The sequence below is a fragment of the Pinus tabuliformis genome, chromosome 2_2 (genome assembly GCF_031772625.1).
Source record: "Pinus tabuliformis cultivar Carrire ecotype Pingquan chromosome 2_2, CPIR1, whole genome shotgun sequence".
Taxonomy (NCBI): domain Eukaryota; kingdom Viridiplantae; phylum Streptophyta; class Pinopsida; order Pinales; family Pinaceae; genus Pinus; species Pinus tabuliformis.
This window is the reverse complement of record NC_142300.1, coordinates 805,244,392-805,267,243: the sequence shown is the minus strand read 5'-3', so window position 1 is coordinate 805,267,243 and position 22,852 is coordinate 805,244,392.

The window sequence follows — 22,852 nt, the reverse complement described above, 5'->3', positions numbered from 1 at the left end:
TAGGAAAATCGGGTTAGACCGGAATAAGATACCTCTATTAAAAGGTAGGCCTTTCCCGATAAAACAAATGTTTTGTCTGCAAATTGAGGGGTAACCTGGAAACTCTACTTCACTATACCTGGGGGCATGCAAGCGAAGAGTGACCATTTATTTTTTTAAATTTGTAGGTCCTCTAACCCTTTAAACTCGTAGGATTGGTCATTTCCTAACTTGCATAAAGAAAGGATGTGGGGAAAATCTTTGAAAAAATGCCATTTTTAAATGAGACATCCTTATTATACGACTAGATCGAGTAGTTTTAACGCGGAATTCAAGCTCGTTAAAAAATAAACATAAGCAATGAGAAAATGTTCCCCCGGAGTTTAAGCTCATTAAAAAATGAACCATTTTCCGGTAAATAACCATTGTGAATGTATTATCATCAGCCTTTGAATCCTTGGTCATGTTCTCATCATCACCTCCAGTCTGTATTGGCCGATCATTCACCTCCATTTGATTGTTTACCTTTTTTGAGGAACAGCTGCGAAGAGTGATCATGTTAGCCATCCTTGTGACACTGCCGTGATTGGAAAATTCCAAACCTTACCTGGAATTAGCTGCTACCCAAATTTATCACTTGTTCCTCAAAAAATGAGTCTCCTTTATGCTCTTTTCAACTGACTCGTAAAATATGAAAACATTACCGAGAACTTGGCCTCTCCAGCTCGTTAAAATGACCGGAAGTGCTATCCCTCCTTTAGATTTTAATCTTTTTGGACTTGAGGGATTATTACACAAAAAGATCGAGCGCTTGTTTCGTTCGGCTCATTAAAAGTACCGAAAATTCATCCCTTTTGTATTGTTTTATACTTTTTCGGACTCAAGGGATTATATAACGAAAAAGCATTATTGGAGTTTTCTTTACGTCCCTTTTTCAGACTCTCTAAAATTTAAAAGGACTGAGTTATCTTTGTCGTTAAACTCGTTAAAACTCAATAGCGACAAACTTGTCCATACAGACAAGAACGAGTTTCACTATCGCTAGGCTCGTTAAAACATAGCGATGGGTTTGCCCGAAGGGCAAATTATAGAACAAGCATATGTTATCATCCTCAAGCTTGACAAAAATAAAGAGGTACTGGTCAGCAATGACTGGGGAAAAATTGGGAAGAAAACTTGAAGAAACTTTATTGGTAGCAAGTCGCTCTTGAACATGACACTTTCACTCCGCATCCGAGTCGGGTTGGGTTGTTCCGTTCATTGGTCATATCACCATGGGTCCATCACACCATCCATATTTGGGGTTAATGCTACCAATCCATCATGTCAGTGTCGCCGATATGTTCAAGAGAAGTCGCTCAGAGAATTCACCTGTGTCTCATCCACTGCAATACATTTACACTCCATCCTTTCATGACCGCCACCCTGAACCTTATATCATCAGATCGTTTTCACCTCCATTAAAATCATTTGCTCCGTTCCATGTCATTGATGTGGGATTCACTAAGGCCCTCCTATGACGGATTGCTTCTTGTCGACATCAGCTCATTATCCAAGAAGTCGATCTAGGAACAACCCTTTCAGTACTTTGAGGCTTGCACGCCTCAATGGCAAGTTTCTCACTTCCGGCGACAGGTTTACATCAATGGCCTTCGACCGAACGATTTTGCGTGGTGTTCGATGCCAAGTCCCTTATTCACACCACGTGAATTGTACTGTAGTACCTTAAGGGTCATCATCATTATTGGTGATTCCTCTCGCGCCTGTTAACAACTTACATCATTGGCTAGTAATCAGGCGATGTCTTTCCATGTTTGACTCCAGAACATATCTCACATGGATCGAATTGTACTTTGAGTGAAGATAGAATGAGATTGAAGACCCCGGATCTAGTTTCATCCATCCGAGCTGCGATATATATTCAGGAAAATAAAGACATCAAATGTACATCATTGCTGCACAGATAATCATCCAACCTAAGGGATGATGGCTCTACCAGAATCATCAGTCTGCACACAGACGATTGTCTGTCTTATGTACATGACACGGAACGGAGCAAATGATTTTAGTGGAGGTGAAAACGATCTAATGATATAAGGTTCAGGGTGGCGGTCATGAAATGATTGAGCGTAAATGTATTGCAGTGGATGAGTCACCACTTTTTTATCGGGAAATCTAGTATCTATGCAGAGATGCTAGTCCCACTAAGGCTGGTATCTACCTTAGAAACAAACAAACTAAAACCACTTTCGTTTTCCTTTATGAGAAGTAGATAAGAGAGGAATAAAGGAGACCAACCTCTGTCTTGTGCTTGGTTCCTTGCTTGATTCCTCTCCCTTCTGATAGATCTTTGCCACTCGCTTCCTCGTCTTCCCAGCTTCAAAGAGCACCTGTAGGATCAAAGCAGCATAACACTATCCAAGAACATAGATCTACTATCATAAATATTATAGGACCAGATATATATTTACCACACAAATGCATATATCATCAATCATACAAGAATGTGGAGGAAAACTTGAATAGCTTTATTAATAATCAAGAAAAGCAAAGAGGATTACAACCAATTGTTCTGACCCAGCATCATCCTCTCAGCAAGAAATCCCTTCTTCACCTCATGAAAAGCTTAGATCACCCAACACTATGATGTTACACCAAGAAACCGGCAGCACTTCCTTACAAGATACAAAATTCTAGCCTCTGGATCTCTCAGATGAGGGATCCATATATAGATGTTTGCAAGGGGGGTGAGTCAGCTTTTGAGATTTGATTAGTGTCCTCTCTCTGATAGTTCTTGATTCCACTTGGAGATTGATGATCTCTTACTCATCCCTGGGTGAATGCAGAGAGGCAAGTGTCACAGGAGAAGTTTCTGGAAGATTCCATGATCCTCCACCTTGCAAGTTGACCCTGCCATTTGTCCACTCTCGCCCATCACACCCCATAGAAGGGCTTTTCAGTATGCATCGCACCTCCCATGTGTATTTAGGTGGGATGCAACACACTTTGACCATGGAGCAGGTGAGATGGTCCAATTTTGACCAGTTCTGAGTAGTTTTTCATGGAGAACTTCTGGGAGATGCTGTAATCAGTTGACCTTGTTCTTTTAGGGGTTAGAACAACACTTTTAGGGAATTAAGGGCCCTTGTTTTATGGAAATTTATGATTGGGGTTGCAGTGCCCAAAAATGTCTATAACAGTGCGCACACCCAGAAATGTTATAGATTTTCATAAACTCATAACATAAGAATAAGCACATAGATCAAAACAGATATATCAACTGTAAATTAACCAGATTCACAATATTCCAGAATCAACACATTATTTCAAAACCCACTTATCTTTATTCAACTCTTTCGCCCATACAACCAGAGCTGCCCTACACACTCAGCTGCAGGGGTACGCACACACAGCAGCGGACTCTACCAGGCCTCTGTGCACACAGCTACAGAGCCTCTATCTCCTACCCAACACCCTTGACTCAGACTTACAGACGCTTCAAGACTTATTGTTTCATAAACCCATTACATTCGAGATCAAAATTCCATACCAAAAAGACTAACTTCTAACCATAGAGCCTTGCTCTATTTATACATTTCCATGGTCCATGGACCACGAGCAGGCCAACTTATTTTACGTTATTTTTGGGCAGACAACCCTTTGACTTGACTCATTACACTTCACGCTCCGCACATCTCATGGAGTCTTTACCCTACCTTTACCCAAAATTGTAGGCTTTGAGCCCCAATACCATTATGCGAGGACTCCGCTACCCAACACTTCCACATTTGGCATGCATATCTCTAAGGGAACTATCCACAAACACATTCAATTCAAATCCAGTGCCAATTATTTATCCATTAATCTATTTCCCTTGCTTGAGTGCAGATAAGGTTTCGGACATGGAAAGGACACTCACGAAGGAGAATGAATCGAGATTCCCACAAGCTACATTTAGTGGAATAGTTTCATTACCTCTCTATGATGATTATTCTCTGCATACCCTACAAGCATTTCATTCCATGTTGCCCTAGCTCTCTAAAGCATTTGGTCAAACACCCAGTGTGCAAACTCCATACTATTGCATTTTGTATACAAGGCTATAAGAGCACTCACCACAAAGAATTCAAACTCAACTTTATTCCTAATCACAAATCCATGGAGATCCTTGCTCTATTATAGAGTTGTTAAACTAGTGTGTGCCTTGAGAAGAGAAGGTTGGGATAAACAAAACCATCTACCATCACCCCACTCCTTTGCACTTCATGAAAGATCTTGAGCGCTTTATTTAAATTACCAAACCTTGCATAAGTTGCAATCATGGAATTCAGTGATACCAAATTGTGGTCAACCATTTTATCAAAAATTATGCACGCATTTTCCAGACTACTGCACTCGATATACATTATGAAAATATTGATATGTAGTTTAATATTACCCTCAATGCCATTCTGAACAATGTGGGCATGGAATTGCTTGTGTTGGAGTAGAGATTTCAAGTTGGAACATGTTTGCAATGCAATAAAGTAGCATAAGGGTTCAAGTCAAAAAATATTCCATCTTGGTTCTCATTATGAAAAATGTGTGTTAAATCCTTGCCAAATATACACTCTCTGTGGCGGTTATTCATACCAGGATTTTAGGATTCTCATTTATGGGTTTGAATAGTGGTGAGAGCACCAGAGGTCAAAGTAGGAGTTAATAGTTGCTGAAGCATAAAATTTATGTTTCTTGAGGGTTTATTTCAACTAACCTTTGTAAAACTCGACATTGTTGGAGAAATCTTCAATATCATCGAAATCGATCACGGGTTTGCTGAGTTCGATCCCTTGACGTAGTTTTAGGGATGAAAAGTGAGGATCTGATTATCATTCGTAGGGGGGCATCACCTTAGTACCTTGAGTCTAGGAAGTAGATCTTCGTAAAATTTAGTTCCTGGGCTTGATCTATGCCATTGGAAACCCCATGGTTCTAGGATCTATTACAATATGTTGATGATATCTAAGTAGTGTTTGATTTCATCATCATCAAAGCCAAAGGGTGAATGAACAACGTTGTTGTTCAAAAAATGAGGCGGAGGGAGCATATAGGAGCTTCAAAGTCATCCTTTGGAATTATTAATTAGAAAAAAAAATACAATATAAATTTTTTATTGAAATGTAATTTGAATTTAATTATATTGGCACCAAATACTCAGCTCCTACTCCCTAGAAATCAGAACTTTATGGAGGTTTTGCATTGGAGGGATGATGTTGTGAGGCTCCCTATTGCAACATATAAGTGGATGGATCTTGCTTATGTGAATTTTTTTTTGTTGATGTTACAATCATCACCATTTTGGTTTACAATGGGATGGATTTTTCGTGGTCTTTGTAATTATTATTATTTGTATTGCTAAAATTCTCTTCTATATTTGTTAGTATTGTATATGCTTTGGAACATTTGTTATGCTTGGTGTTATTTTCTTCTATTTGTTAATATTGTAGATTCTTTGGAATAGTTGTTATGCTTAGTGCTATGTGTGAGGGTTAGAGTGAAGTTGGATTTGATGATTTGCTAATTTATTTCCCTTCTCGTTCATATTACCACATTATATTTTGTTTGGTTGATTTGAGAATTTTCATGGGTTTCTTAATATTTAGAACTAAGGATTGAGGATTCCATGTGTGTTTATTAGTGTTTCCTCTTCATTACATGGGTTTTTGTTGGATGTTTCCATTGTTGTATTTGTCCATCAGTGTTTCTAAACGATGTGTAGAAGTGTGAGGTTGTTGTTAAATTTGATGGTTCACAAGGATGTCATGCGCATGCACACTTGACAAATGATTTGAATTTAATTCCCTATGAATGTGATCAAATGATATAACCATGAATATTATAATCAGCTCCATAACTCTAATCATCCGTTGATCCAATAAAAAGTGTATAAGGAAGTATAACCTTTTAGCAAATCTATAATAGTATTTGAATCCCCTATCACTTATAAGTTTAGATTGTTGAAGTGGCACAATAAAAATGACTAACATAAACCACCAATTTGTATTATTGTAGTACTTGTTATGTAGTTGTATTTTTGTTCCTAGATTAAATTAATCATTCACGTTAGTCATCTTTAGTCATATCACATATTAGCTAGTCATATATTTTAACCTGGGACTAAATTAGTCGTTTATGTTGGTTGTTTTTAGTTGGGTCACTTAATATTTCTCATTTTTGGTAGTATTTCAATTGGAAAAGTTTCTGTGACTAACTTTTTTAGTCACCTAGTCACTAATTTCATCATTTTCTACTAGTGTACTCACTACTATGCAGAGAATACTTACGACGTTGTCAACAACATTTCATTTTTGCATTATAATTTCCTTTCTTGAGTGACAGGAAGCCTTTAGTGAATTTCCTACACTCCTACAAATTTTTTTCATACTAGATAGGATTTATTTGTGCTTTACGAACCATTATAGTAGAGGATTTATGCCTATCATTTTTCTCTAAAGTTTTAAGTTGGGACTAGGAGTGGTATTATTAAGAAAGAGAGTAGGGTTTTCCCCCTTGAACCATTTGGAAAACATATGGGCAATTTGAAACGTTCCTAAAAAAATTACTTTTCCATCTCCGTAGTAATTAGAAATTCACACATACTTTAACTGGGAAGGAATAAGTGTCCCTTTATACACACACATTTTCTTGTTTTACAACAAATTATATTGGGACCAAGAGTGGTGTTAGTAAAGAAAGAGAGTATGCTCTCCCCTCTTTCACCGTTTGGTGAACCTAAAAGGTATTTGAAACATTTCTCAAAGCACTCCCTTTCCATCTCCCTATATACTCACGTAGTTTAATAGGAAGGAGAAAGTGTCCTATTATATGCATATATTTTCCTTTTTACAAGGTAAAACATACATATTCTAATTTGGGAACATTTTAATAGATCAATTGATATACATTATTGTAAACTCATTGTGCATGTCCACCATTCACACCTTCCACACACATCTTTCACACATTGAATTCATCTAAACTTTGTACAAAAATTATACCATTAGAAATTTGTACTTGGTTTATTTGAATTTCATTTTTTCACACCCTAAGTGAAGTAAGACTCCTTAAAGGCAACATTAACTTAAACTCACATAATTTCCCATAGGGGCCACAAAATAATTTATAGTTCATGTTAGCACCAAGGAGTAGGCATCCCAATAATCCATTGTGGTTTTTTAAATCGAAACATAGAATATTTAATTTTAGGGAGATTTAAATCCTACATAACCTAGTGTTAAAAGTCGATGATGAGAAGAAACCGATGAAGGGGGTAAGCCCTAGATTGCAAACTAACATAGGCCTCCTTATATCTCTCAAATCCTAGTAGGGGCTCCAGTCTAAAGTTGCTAACTAGAACTTGATATTCTCTCATCCCCACTCGGTGTAGTGTTGTCACTACTACAACACCCTCAAAATTTTTAGCTTACATCCAAATTTTGGAACCTACATTGACTTTGGTTATTGTCGTTTCTAGTATTAAGGGTCAGTACATGCATTTACTCTAAGTGTTCCAGACCTATCTAGAAGAAGAAAAAAGTGTCATATTTTAACATGGAAAGTGTTACATATCGTATAGATGTAGTGATACTTATCATCTATCCATGTATTACGCTCATTCCCAAATTTTCAAGAATTGTCGCACAAGTGTCGTCACTATCATTGCAAATTGTACTTTTAGTGTCGCACTTGGGGGAAGTTGTCTCATTGTCATCGCATTTAGGGAATTATGTTGTTCATGTGTTCTGATTGATCAATATTGTGTTTTCAATTATCCTAAGAGTGTGATCATGCTCACGTTTTGTCCTTGTTCATTGTTATCACAAAAAAATGATCATCTAGCCATAATGTACTAGATGGATCAAAGTACACCATGTAGGGCCAATTTTACCATAGTAAAATTGCTTTCACTGTGAGAAATTACTTAATAAACCACATTTGTTAAGTCATTTATAATTAAATCCATGAAGAATAATTAAATAAATCACTATTTATTTAATTATCTTCTAGGAATAATTAATTAAACCATTGTTTAATTAATATTCCTTGTCACATTTGACCCAATTATGAGAAATAAATAGATAAATCATTAATTATCTTATTTTTCTCTAGGAATAATTAATTAATCACTAATTAGTTGTTATTCCTTGTCAAATTTGACCAAATCCCTGAGGAATAATTAAATAAATCATTATTTTTTTATTATTCCTCAACAATATTTCTTGAGATGATAAATAAATCATTTATTTATTTATTATTTCTAAATAAAAGTTTAAATACTTTTTCCCTCTAACCAAATATAATAAAATATTCCAAATGGTTAATTCTAGAATGGGGTTAATAATATTTTATTATTGCTCATTATTCGAGGATAACCTAATATTTTGTTATAAATAGAAGGGTTTTACATTCATTCTTGACTTGCGATTATTTTCATTATTGCCCTCGCTATTGTAACTCTCATTATTATTTTCATTCATTCTTTTCCATTTGAGTTCTCATTGAGCTCAAACATTTTGTTTGTTAGGTTTTACACATTATAGAGGAGAGAGACTCTACAAAAGCTGAAAATTTTGGAGGATAGGCAAAAACCCATCCCATAGAGGGGGACTGGTAACATTATTTGTTCCCTTCACAGGTCTTGTTTAATAAAATATATTCTTTATATATATCTGGTTTCCATTGGATTATTGGAGTTACTTATGCTTATTTTACTATTCCATTTTTTTGTTTAACTATGATTGTGGCATAGATCAGGGCTTTGGCAGTTTTTGTTTCTATTATTTGTTGCATATCTACAATGTTTAGTAGCCAGTTTCATTGTTAGGGTTGTTTGTCATCCACAACCTAAAGTGGTTTCTTTTCATACACATTCAAAAATAAAACACAATAACATTCACTTTGGCCTTATTTATCCCACACTTAACCAAATCCAAAAGTTCCATCCTAAGCAGGATGACCTCACTCAGCCTTCCTGAACTATGCACTGCACAGTCTTAGCCCTCAAGCTCAGACCTTGCCTCTTGGAAATGTGCAATGCACAACTCCTGCCTTCCAAAACTGTGCAGTCGTAGTGCTTAGTCTTGACCCTTGAGCTCTAAAACTTCATAGCCTTTCTCTCTTGTCACCTTCTTCTATGCACCACGCATTCTCAAGAAACAAGCCTTTGGCTTGACCTCTTAAACTATGTAGTTATGAAATCCCTAGGCATATGTCCCTCATGAAATGCAGAGTGGAAAACCTCAAGCTTGTCTCCTTGAGCCCTTGAACTGCACAGTTGTCTTTCCCTGGCCTATTTGAACTGTGCATTGCTTAGTCTCAAGTCTTAGTCGTATCCCCTAACCTCTTGAGTTGTGGACTTACGCAATCCTTGAGCCAGTATCTCATCCTAGTACATGGTTCTATATCAATGAGTGGTTATCATAAAGCATGTTAGACTAGGGGTTTATTGGACTGATGTCATCTTGTCATGAGTGGATATCAGTTGGAGGTGTTATATCATGTTATGACATAATGATGATGAGGGGGATGAAGAAAGAGACCCTACTAGAAGACACCTTTGTAGCTGCAAAGACAACTTGATCAATCAAGAAAAGACAAAGGAACACCAGACTGCGATAACAGTTGGAGATCAAGATCATATTGAAGACTTCATACATTCAAGCCTTATATAAGAGGAATAATAATAACTTGTACCATCTTTTAAGAAGACACAAAGATAGAAGTAGCAAGAATGGCTTGACATTTCCATATCACCATGTTGTCCATGTCATCAATGTCGTGTCATGCCTTGTCAAGGTGTCATGTCAAGATGTATATGAGTCATAATTTGCCACATCATTTTTGGATTATATAATTTCAATGCATGAGAAATGTAATGTAAAGTGGAAGTCCAAGAGTCATTTATAGAATGTGAAAAGTCATGAATGAGTCAAAAAGTCATGAGGGTAGTCCAAGGGTTAGAAGGGAAATGAATGGTCACCCCATTTATTATATATACACACTCATATCTCACGAAAAATACTTTTCACCTTGGCTCCTCCTACCAGGAATTAGAGAGGAAGATGTTATTTTGGAGGAGAAAGTAGTTGCTCTAATGCTCCACTATTGGAGCTAGTGGTGTTCATTGTACTAATATATCTCAGATCGTTTGCTTAATTTTGGAGCTCGTTGAGCCAGAAATTTTAAATTTGGTGGCCCATTTAAGAAATTTTGAGGTCTAAAATGGGCCTCCTAAGGAATACTATAAAATAGTAGTGGAAATAATAAAATAATATTATATTATATCATCAAATTCTAGAGGGAAAAAAAGAAAAAAACTACTTTTTTAACTTGTATTTTCAACTTATATCCCTATGGTTTTACTCAAATTTTATGCAGGAGAACTCATTGGACGGAATGTAATTCCCCATCCAAGGAGTACCCATGTTGAATAGTTTTGATGGATCTTTCTACACAAAAATGAGAAATACATCAAAAAACATGATTGTAATCATTTTTTTATGTATTTCTCACTTTTATTGTAGTAGCGTCCATCGAAAGTATGCAACATGGGTACTAATTGGATGAGTAATTAAATTTTGCATCCAACGAGTGCTCATGCTCGAAATTTGAGTAAACATATAGGGAAATAAGTTGAAAATATGAGTTGAAAAATAGTTCTTTTATTTTATTATTTTAATCTTTTTAATTTTTCATTCCAAAAATGGTGAATCATCCCCCATGGTTGACATCATCATCTTGAATCCTATTGGTTCTTATAAAGTTTATTTTGGTCATACATTTTTGTTTTGAGACCCATTTTAGACCTCAAAATTTCTCAAATGGGAGGATGGGAGAGACACAAACAAAGTTGATGCAGACTTGGATCTGTTGGCCCAACAACCACTCACTCTTCCAGACAATATTCACAATATGTAGAAACCACTCACTCTTCCAGACAATATTCACAATATGTCGAAACATCTGTAAAAATTGTTGTGAAAGTTTGATCCAGACAAGAAGACCAAGGCTAAAGACCATCTCGACTAGTTCTACATGCATTTATGGATGCATGAGGTATATTTTGATGATGTTGCTTGTAGACTCTTTATGTACACTTTTGAAGGTAGAGCATTTGTATGGTATCATAGTCTTCCATCCAATTCAATCCATAACTACAGGGAGTTTAAGAAGATATTTCTTGAAAATTTGGTTGATGATAAGACTCCTGTCATGTTGTTAAAAGAACTTGGGAATTTGAAATTGGGAGACAAAGAAAAAATTAAATATTTTAATTAGAGATTTACTCATTTGTTGAGAAATTTCCCCGCCGATGTGCAACCTCATGATGATATTACTAAGGATTATTACAGAGTTTCTTTTCCAACTCACATTTCCATATTTGTTAAAAGAGCTATAAAGAATACGTTGGCCTTAAAATTTGAATAAGCTCTTGTTTTTGACAGGATTTTCATTCTATTAGACTCATTGAAGTCATAACTGATCCCAAATACTTGAAAGAAGCTAGCAAGAAAAACCAAGCCTCTTTCGATAAATCTTAAGACAACGACTCTTTCGATATGGAAATCTTGACCAAGTTTTTAAAGCTACTCACGAATGAAGTATCAGAGCTGAAGAGATAGTCAAGCAAGGCATATACTACTAGCAACAAGTGTTTCAGGCCACCATTCTTTAAAAATAACATAAATTCAAAACTATCCAAATCTGTTTAGAGTTCTAATGTGGTGTTCAATATCGAAATCCGAGGCATGGAACATTTATGCACCTTTCATCAAGAAAAACATTAAGAACATACATGCCAACAATGGAAACACAATATGAACATTACGATGGTGTTGATGGTGCTGGACCTTCCAATATTCCAAGGGTCACCCCGATATGTGGTCCCAATTATGCCTCTCACCATTTGGGATAGGAGCCTCATCCAGAATATGGCTCAGTTGCTAGTTTCTTAAATATTTTCCTTGGCTCTAACTATCAGTAAGGGAGAGAAATGCAGGTGTAGCTTCAAAAATCAAGTTTGCCTAGTGAGTTTTTGGTTGTAGGTGTGTCAAGGTTCTTGTACTGTGGGGGGGAAGGAAAGTGAGCCTATAAGATAGAGGTAATAGTACCACTCTAGTAGAAGCACACACAAACAAGAGATATCCATCTAACATCTAGTGGAATAGTATACAAAGATGTGACAGGCATTGTGATCATTATAACACATTCTCAATACAATAAGAACTAAAATAACCAAAATAGTTTAACTACTTTAGTACAAGTGAAAACAAACATGAATCATAAGCATTCACTGAACAATCTTACAAACATTCATAATCCATGCATGAAAAATTTGTTGGCCATGAGGCTTCATATATTAATTAAAATTCCCAGGACACATGTATACATCTAACACCACTAGCTCCAATAGTGCAGCGTTGGAGCCACCACTTGCCCCTCAAAAGAACTAGTGTTTCTCTCTAATGCCTTATTGGGAGGAGCCAAGGTGAAAATTCATTTTCTCATATAATGAGGGTGTATATATAACCAATGGGGTAATGCTTCACCTCCTTGTGACTCTTTGACTACCCTCATGACGGTTTGACTTCCTATGAAATTTCAAATTTACATGACTCTTCATATTTTATATTTTTCCTTTTGACTTTCACTTTATAATACATTTTGAATATATAATTACATAATTCACAATAATGATGTGGCATATGACGACTCATGACATGACACTGCTGACATGGAAATTTCAAGCCATTCTTGTTAGTCATTGTTATGTGTCTTCTTGAGTATCTTTTGTCCACCTCTATATGGCTTAGAGGTAAGGAGTCTTCAATGGTATCAAGTCTTGAGTTATGATCACAAACTGGTGTCCCTTTTCTTTTTGTTGACTGACCATATTGCATAACCAGCTACAAAGATGTCTTTCAACATGTTTCCATTCTACATCTCCTTCTCCATAATCCTTTCATGGACTGATAGAGTACCTGCATCTACAATTTACTCATGACAAGATGGCATCAATCTAATAAACCCATAGTCTAAGATGTTGCATGTTGATCCATTCGTTGAGCCAGAACTGGGTTGTGGACTAAGAGAGAGGCTCAATGACTGTGCAGTTGTGTAGCTCAAGCATTCAAGGGTCAAGCTTGAGCCTTGAGATTGCGCAATGCATAGTTCAAGCTAGAGTGGGCAGGAAAATTGTGTAGTTTTGGACTAGTGAGGTGGGCTGAGTGGGTTTGCATTTTTTCATCCATCTACGCAATTTTTGGAGGAAGATAAAACATGGTGATGTGAAATTGCACATCTTAGGAGCTCAAATACTAGCCTTGAGCTCAGAGACTACGCAATGTGAATTTGGGGCCAGGTTGGAGGGCTGAATTGCACAATTTTGGAGATCAAGGTCTGGGATTCGGCATTGAGACTGCATAGTGCACAGTCTTAGGAAGGAACTACGCATTTTGCAGTGTCAAGAAGTAATTTTGTAGCTTGAGGTCTAGGACTATACAGTTCACAGTTCAGGAAGGTCAGAAGAGGCTAAGCGACTTTGAATTTTTAGAAATTTGACTAATTGTGGGATCGGTGAATCTAATGTGAAAAATGATACGACTTGAACGTGATCACACACTTAGCATACTTTACGACATAAATTAGATCATCTATAACACATAAATACATACTTCCCTCAGTGTGACAAACTTTGTGACAACTTACGACAAGTTTGACACTAAATAATTGATCCGGATTTAAACAGGAACACAACAAATTACAGAGATAACCATAAACACAAAGATGCAGCGGAAATAATACTTCATTTCATTAATGTAAAATACTGAAATATGCTTATAAACAGAAATGGAAATAAACAGTTAGGGCGATGGTAGCTTATCCCTGAGAAGAGATGTGGTGGATACATGCCTCTGAACTATGTTACAATGAGGCTCGAAGGCCTATTTATTGTTGAGAAACAATGGAAAACCCTAAACATCCAAAAACCTAACCCTAGAAGATGAAACGCCAAATTATGGGCCCCGTTTGGGTAAATTAGTACATCAACTTTCCGGGGTTGTAACTTTGGGATACGATCTTTGTTTGACACGCACAATATCTCGTTAGAAAGATCTATTCAAGAAATACAACTTTTGGAAGAGAAACATCGATCCATGGACCCATTTTCCTCCTAGTTCTCCCAAAAAAACGTCGTTTAGGGCCTCAAAACGACTCCGGAAGTTCAAGACCCAAAAAATTGCTAAAAATAGTAAATTGTGCTACAATTAAGGAAATTGAAAAGCTGAAAGAAACAATGGTGGCGGTCCAAGTGGACTTGGTGGGTGGCCACGAATATTCACCTGGATCAATAATACACTTTGCGATGACCATGAAAACACTTTTATGACAGAGATTCTAACTTTAGGAATGAATGTGATGGATATTTACATGGTAAGATCAACTCATTCACACAAAGATTAGCCCTTGAAGCCACCAAAATATGCTTATATACATCATGGGACACCTAATATGAGAAAATATGACATTTTGTTTTCTTGCAAAAGGGACCCAAAAACTTAGAGAAAACACATACAAGGGATTTCAATGTTTGCGACAACAATATGCAAGACAAAGGTAGGCTTTGAAATTTGGTATAGGTTAAAATTTGGAGGGTTTTGTAGCAGCGACAATACTTGATGACACACTGGTAGAATTCTAGCTTCTCTGTCTTGGCTGACTCTTCCGTTTAGGGCCTCAATTCTTCAGGGAGTATTGATTCATCATGCAGATTACTTTGGCATGCCCACTTACTTCATGAATAAACATGGTCCCCTTTGTGCTGTATCATTTTGAACAAAATCATAAGATTCATCAATATTGCAACGTTTCAAATTGGAAAGTGTAGTGTAGTTTGCAAGCTTTAGATTTTCAGAGTATAATTTTTCATCTCTGGTGTTTCCCTACTTCCAACAGGCCTCGACAACACCCCGACAGAGTCACTACAGGAACATAAACATTCTTCCACTACTAGCGAGCTTGGACAGTACCCCAGTGGAGTTTCTTGCTTCACCTCTCTGTGCATGAACCCTTTCTCTTCTTTTGCCTTTATTTATATATTTAAATAGGACTCTGCATTGAAACTTATTTATTTTATGGGCAAAAGAAAGAACATGACTTATTGAGAGCACGAGAGGTTATTCCTTCAAAGAAGCATATAAAGACCTTTGATTTAGGTTTTCTTATTTAGATGTTTCCCCTTTTCCTCTTATACTAATTAGATAAGCATGAAAACACCAAAACATAAGAACTGACTGTGGGCACAAGGTTTCTAGAATAAACACAAGTATCATGGTTCGACCAAAACTCTCCTTATAGACAAATCGTATTTTCCATCAAAACTTCATCGACCAAAATATGTAACCAACACAAGGAAGAAGGAGCAAAGGTTAGACAAATGTTGTGGTTTCACAAGACTCTTTTCAATTCATCCACACACAAAGAAGTTGGAAAACATGTTCACACATGACGCTTATTTACATAATGAAACAAAACACAAGACCAAAATAATAAACAAGAAAAGACATTGTGTGCATAGAGCAGGGAACAACCCCAGATCATCATTGAAAATAATGTTTCAAGTCTTGGCCATTAACAAGAAGAGAGTCGATCTTTTTGTCTAGTCATTGAAGACAATAAGTGTGTTGGCCAAGATTTTTGTGTATGGTGAATGGTTCAATACACAAGGATTGGAACTTAGTGTGTTTTCCTTTCTCCTTATTGGCTTTGTCCCACTTCAAGACCAAGTCAACCACACCAAATTCATTTTTCCATGCAAACTTCATGTCGAACCACCTCTTGATATGACTTCAGTGAAGAGAGAATTTTTTGTTTTCTTTCCGTATTTCTTCCTACATCTTGCGAAGGGTTTCTATCCTACACTGAACCAATAAGTAAGGCTTTCCCTGATATTCTTGTGAAAGCTAAAGGGCAAGCAAGTAGATTTCAAGGGTAGGATGGCTTCTTTTTGTACACCAAGAATTAAGGAGGCATATTTAGAGAGGGTTTTGGCGTGACATAGTTAGCCCATAAGGCACTCACCAAAGTGGAGCACCAGTTACTCTACTCAAATAAAATGGTCTTCTTGATAATGAGAATGAGTTTCTTGTTTGTATACTCAGCAAGATCATTTTCCTGTGGATAGTAGTTAGTTGAATGTTTAAATACAATTCCATTTTCCAATAAAAAATCATATAATTTTAACGATTAAAAATATGTTGCATTGTAAAAAACAAGTGAAGTAAGAATGTAAAACTTATAAATCATATTATAATTTATGAATTTGATGACTTCCTATTGGGACAGGGTCCCTAGGGTCAATTTTGGGTTAGTTTAATCAATTTTTGAGTAGAATTTGGTAAAAGGATGTAAAGTCTCTGTGAAATGTGGAAGAGAAGCACGTGGCTAAGTAGGAGTCAAAGGGGATTTAACCCCTTGTATGGGTAAGTGATAGGATGGTTTTTAGACTCACCCATAGGCCACGGGCCATGGTATTGTAATAGAAAATATATAAATAGTTGAGTCATAGCAAGTATAGAAGAATAGTTTTTGGTGAAGAACAAGTGTAAGGGAAAGTGCTAAGGCAAGAAAGCTTTGCTTTCCTGTACTTGGGCGAAAGGGGAAGGTTCCTACAGCTAAGTGTGTGGAGACCTTTTAAAGTCTGCAGCTGAGTGCACGGGCCCTTGTAGCTGGGTGAGCAGGGCAGAAGAGTTTGTAAATTGAATGTTGAATCTAATAAAGACTGTTTTGGACCAAATCTCTTGCATTTGTGCCTTGTTCTTAATTCTGTTTAAGTTTATGCATTATTGCTTAATGATCTATTTTCTATGAAGTAAAGAGTATTCTCTATGCAAATATGTCAAATATCTAATATCTATGCATGAAATGAGTAATGAACTATTTTCGCGAAGGTAGTAACTAAATCTGTTATGATAACTATTCAAATTGGGTAGAGTTTTTCAAAGGCATATCTAAGGTTATTATTTACTAAGCGAAAGTTGTGAGTCTTCTTCTTTTAGGTTTTAAAATCCTAATCATAGACCTTCGCAAAGGCCTGGGAGCCATTTGATAGAGTTGCAGTAGTGGACCATAGGAAGATACAGATCTGCGCAAAGGCATATCTAAGCTACAAGGGATTCATAATACACATCACATGGTCTCTGGATGTAGAAGCCTAGTTCTAGCATCCCCCAATACTGCTTCGGGTGACACTATAGCCTGTGCTATGCAGGTTGTTGTTGAAAGGGCTAGAAGTTAAGGTTTTGTTGGTTGGCCCAAATAAATCTTAACCTGGGTCAAGCCCCCTTAAGCCAACAAATGGTTATGTTGTCGGGACCAGGATATATCTAAGAGATGTGTGATAAATGGCTTCCTACAAGGAAAGAGATTGAGGAGTGGATTGACTGAAAAGTGCAATCATTTGTGTCTCAAGACAAAAAAAGCCGTAAATTATACAAGGAGCAGTGGTTGCAAAGATATTTATACATAGACGAGACCAAAGAATTCTTTTGTTTCTTCCCTAACGAAATACACGAATGGTTGTCTAAATTGGCAAATAGTCAAGGGACATGGAGGCTTGAAGGCCCTATAGTGTGGATTCTGGAACTAGTGCAATGTCTGGAAGCATTAGGAAGAAATATCACACGAGTCGGGGATCATTGGATTGATCGCGCACTTGGAACTTTTTTGACTAAGTTCACAATCGATAGAAATATCAACTATAGCAAAGCAAAACATAAGCTCTTTAAGGGGCTGCGAGGTAAGTATTTGAAATCATTAAAGACTTGGATTAAAATGTTGTTATGTGAAAACATGGTTATGTAGTTACCTTGATGTTTGGGGCTACGTGAATTGGGAGATTATGTAGAAGAGATGAAGGATCGAGCTCAAAGTATAGTCCGCTCAATGAACCCCCTTCAAGTGACGATGAAGGGATGATGTTGACTACACTGCGAAGTGTAGTTCAGCTAATTAATTAGGGTATCCCAATGATACCTCATCTATCCACTCCACCTCCACCTCCACCTCATATGCCTACACCTTCATCTCCACCTCCACCTCATATGCCTACACCTTCACCTCCACCTCCACTTCCATTATTCAACATGGCAAACACAATGAAGATGCCAATTTTTAAAGGGGTAGGGAACAAAGACCCTGAACAATTATGGTTTGTGGCAAGAACTGTATGGACGGCACATCAGATTATAGATGATAAGATCAAGAAATCACAGTTGGTCACGGCCTTACAAGATCAAGCATTCACATGGTACATCAAGTGTTGCACTGATAACCCCACCGCGACATTGGCAAAAACACAGAAAGCTCTGAACAAGGAGTTTAGGAAGCCTAAGTCATAGGCACAGTCGGTGACTTAGTTTAAATAAATTCAACAAAATATAGATGAGACACCTTGGGATTTCGATCAAAGGTTGAAATTCCTGATCAGGCAAGCCAAGATGGTGATTAGATATTCCCAACATTGCGACTGGTACATAGCGTCGCTCTTGCTGCACTTAATATTATCGTTGTCACAATAAAAGATAGCAATGCAAACAGAAGCCTTAGAAATCGTGAAGAGGCTGGAAGCCTTGCCCATACAAACCTTGGAGTGCAATAGATTCACTCAAAGATGGAAAGCTAGCACTTGGAGTTGTAGAGCCTAAAGAAAGGAAAGGAAGCTCATTCTAAGGTGCACGTTAAAGTTTGGTGCTTGAAATGCAAGGGCCATGAGCACAATAAGGACCATTTCCTTTTTTATCATAACTATCTTATTGGTGGAGGGCTTATTCCCCTAAAACCAGATAATATCGTTGGGCCAAGCATAGGAGCTTCACCATGGTCCGCTATCTGTCAGGTTACAGGACAGTATGTGATTGATAATTTCCATTTAGTATAGAAGTTTGTACAAACCCCTCAGTAGTTGTTTTGCAATTTTTGTAAATTTGTAGGCCATGACGAGCACCATTGTATGAGTCATGAGCTGATGATGGAGAGAATCCCCACCTACCAAATGCAGGTAGAAAATTGGCCTCAGGATTAGGTCGTAGGAGCATCTCACAACGAATTCCAATGCCGAGGACGAGGAAGAGGGGGCAGAGCTAGTCAAGAATGTGGGCATATAATTTGTTATAACTGTGGTGAACCAAGACACTCTATGCGAGATTTCCCAAACCCCACGGATCTGTTATGTCAGTATTGCAGGCAATTCAACCATGTGATAGAGGAATGTCTAATCCTTATGAAAAATATGAAAGAAAAGAAGATGTAGCCACAACAGCCTACACAGGACATCCAAATGATGAGGGCACAACCCCGCAAAGAAGATCAAAGCATAAATATAGTCACAAGAAGTGGTATGGTCACTAGTACAGATAAGGGAAAGCACCCTAAGATTGATCGGTGGGTGTGCAAGGCTACTGAGAAAATAATAGACTTTAGCCTTTATCACCCTAAAGAGACCTTCATGAAAGCAAAGAAGAACTTTGTTGAGGCCTCCACCTCAGGAAGCCAGGAGAAAATGTCAGAAACTAGTACGACGCAAGAAGTACATCCTTCGGTATTAGCTACATTTCTAATGACCTGTATGAAGTTACTACATGATAAGAAAGTAGTAGAATGTCCATACGAGTTAATCAGCAAGTGCAGAAATAAAGAAAAGACCCATGTTGAACAGCGGATCATGAGAAAAATTGGTAAGCATAAGAAGCGAATAGGGTGCAAGATGAGGCTGACCGCACAAATAGGAGAATATGAAATGAACCAGATAATCTTAGATCTAGGATCTAATGAAAATTTCCCACCTAAAAAGACGTGGAAAAGGATGAGGATACCTGCACTGCAGTGGTTTCCTATTCAGCTGTAGATGGAAAATCAACAGAAGATTATTGCAATGGGGCACCTATATGGTGTAACGATAGATATTGAGGGTGCTAGCGCGCTGGATGACTTTGAGGTCATTGAAATAATGGATGACAGTAACTCGTACCCCACACTACTAGGAATTGACTAGCCTTTTGATATGGACACGATAATCAACTTGAAGAAGTGGAAAATGACATTTGAAAGGAAGTCACTCAGAGTTGTAGTACCACCATACCCTACTGAAGGAGCATGTTATACTGAACCTGTTCACAAATTTATGGAAGATGATAATGATCTGGATCAAATATACAATATCACAATGCAAAATGAAGATTGGATCAATCCTATGGCTAATGGATGAATTGTGTGTGACAGGGATAGCTCCTACACCTCAGACTCAGATGAAGAGCTTGAACACTAGCAGAATCAGTTGCATGAAGTATCTAAGCTCCGTTGCAATATGATGACCAAATCACTGTAGTGCATCTCAATTGAGGTAAGAAGCTTCCACATTATGATGGTTTAACTAATGTGGATCTATTTTTAGATGAATTTGAAAGGGAAGTATCGAAAGAACATCACTTCCAAGCCCTGGAATTGGCACTGTGCATGTTGAAAAATGTGCAACAAGAAATGCTAAATTTAGAAATTGCTAAAAATAGAACTGCTAAAAATAGCACTTATAACAATAGTAGTTTGGCCAATGAAAATTTTGGCCACCTTGGGTGAGAGGTGAAACTGCTAAAAATAGCATCTTCTAAAAATAGCATTTATGTGTCCCTTCCTATTTATAGCAGTCCCTGGTCTATCTATAGGAAGTAAATTCGAATTTGGTCTTACCAGCAGTTTGGAATATTAATTAATTAGTTCTCCATGAGTTAATTAGTTAAGGAAAAGAAAACTTGAAGTCTTTGTGAGAACATGCAATTATTTCTCCACTAATTGGGGAATGTGTCCTTGATTTGCTCCACTAATTGAGGAATTAAGGATGAGTTCTATATTGAGAGGATCAGTTGACTTAGTTTAACTTAGTCAAGTTCAATTAGATTAATTTAACAAGTTGTTAAATTAATGAGATATAGTTTATTGATGCTTGCATGCATGTGACAACTGTTATTTTCAGATAACTATGTATTCACTCATGGATAACTGATGCATGTCAGTTCAAACAGAGACCCAGTTGAGATCAGAGAAGGGTTAGTGTACTATCAGTTGGATGAATATTTTTCCTATAAAGGAAGCTCATCCATGATGGGGATTTATCTCTTTCAAGTTTGTGCAGTTATTTCAGAGGTCAGTGTTGTGTGTGAGGTGAGAATAACACAGGTTGCAGCTAGAGGACCCAGGAAACTATGTATAGAAATAGGAGGCTTGGAGGGCAGAGGAGAAGGTTTGTGAGAAGCCTTTGAATGTCTATGAGTAGCAGAGGGATTGTACTGAGAGCTAGATAGCTTCCGAGCTAAGGCTTTGTGTAATCCGAACATATTTCCACTTGTATGATAATACAGAGATGGGGTTTTAGGCTGGTGCTTTCCCCTGGTTATATCTTCTGTGTTATGTGTGTTTGATTTCTCCATATCAGTTATATGTGTTCTTATTGATGTTGCTCATGTTGGATTAAGCTTCCGCTCAATTGGTTGTAGAGGTAGATCAAGTGTTTTGCTTTAGTACATTGCATTACCAGGTGATCTACAGTGGGAATTTCTACATGGTATCAGAGCTAGCTGATTTGTAGAAAAAGTTCCACATGGTATCAAAGCTAGCTAATTTGTAGAAAAATTCTACAAAATTCTACATGGTGTCAGAGCACAAGTGATCAAGGAAGAACAATATACAAGAAGAGGAGATTTCAAAGTTTTTAGTTTTGGTCCGAGAGTTTGCAGAGCAGATCTAAAAATTTATGTACAAAATTTATAGAAACAAATATCATATTTGGATTCCTTGTTGAAAAAATCCCAAATTCAAAAAAACAATCGGCTGAATCGGAGTTTGGATGAGGGAGATATCGCTGATTTAAAATAAGCTTTTTTTCCAGGAAATTTTGTGACGACGGGAAATATGAAAAATATTGGTGTGTTAGCCAAGAACATGTATGCACTTGAGGTACAAGATGCATGCAAAGCATTGAAGAGCAAGGTAAAGGTTAGATAATTGGTGGTTGAAAGGGAGAGTATATTACCTCTCAACATGGAGCGCAAGAATAAGTCTCAGACAATTGTGGAGGAGCCACGATTGGTGTAGCAGCTTCAAGAGGTTGTGGAGCAGCCACAACAGGGGAAGTTGAGTGGAGATCGAGTAGAGACATCTACTCATGTAGAGACCTCTAGTAGGGGGAAACTTTGAGCCAAGTGGGTAGAGGGATCACATGCAACCATACCTCCAAGTAGGAGGTGGAGCAATATAGAGTGATCATCCCAAGGAGGAGGGGCAGGATCCTTGAGGTACTCAACCTCTTGGATGAGACCTTGCTACGGGAGCCCCGATGTGGAGTAGCAGGAACTGACTTATTGGGTAGAGAGAGATGTGGATGGAGCGGCAGAGAGAGCTACAGTGCAGGGAATCCCACAACAGTGCAGAGCATGCAGGCTGCAGCAATGCAAGAGGCACAAGTGTGTTGCATAGTGCAGGGTAGCATAGAGAAGGGTGCAATGGTGTGAAATGCATGGAGATGTTGCAGTAGCGCAGAGGTCAGAGAGGGAGCACTTGTCAGTAGTAGTTATAGCTTCAGCATTAGAGTATGTTTCTAGCCCAACAGAGAGGTCAGTTGGGAGTTTGTTTTGTTCCAAGTGTTGCTAGAGCAACCGCACTTGGTAGATGTGTTGCATGCAGAACATTCCAGAGTTACAGGATCGGGTTCGAGAGGAAGCCTTTCTTGTTGAGAGGGAGTGTTGAAAATTGTGCAATAAGAAATGCTAAATTTATAAATTGCTAA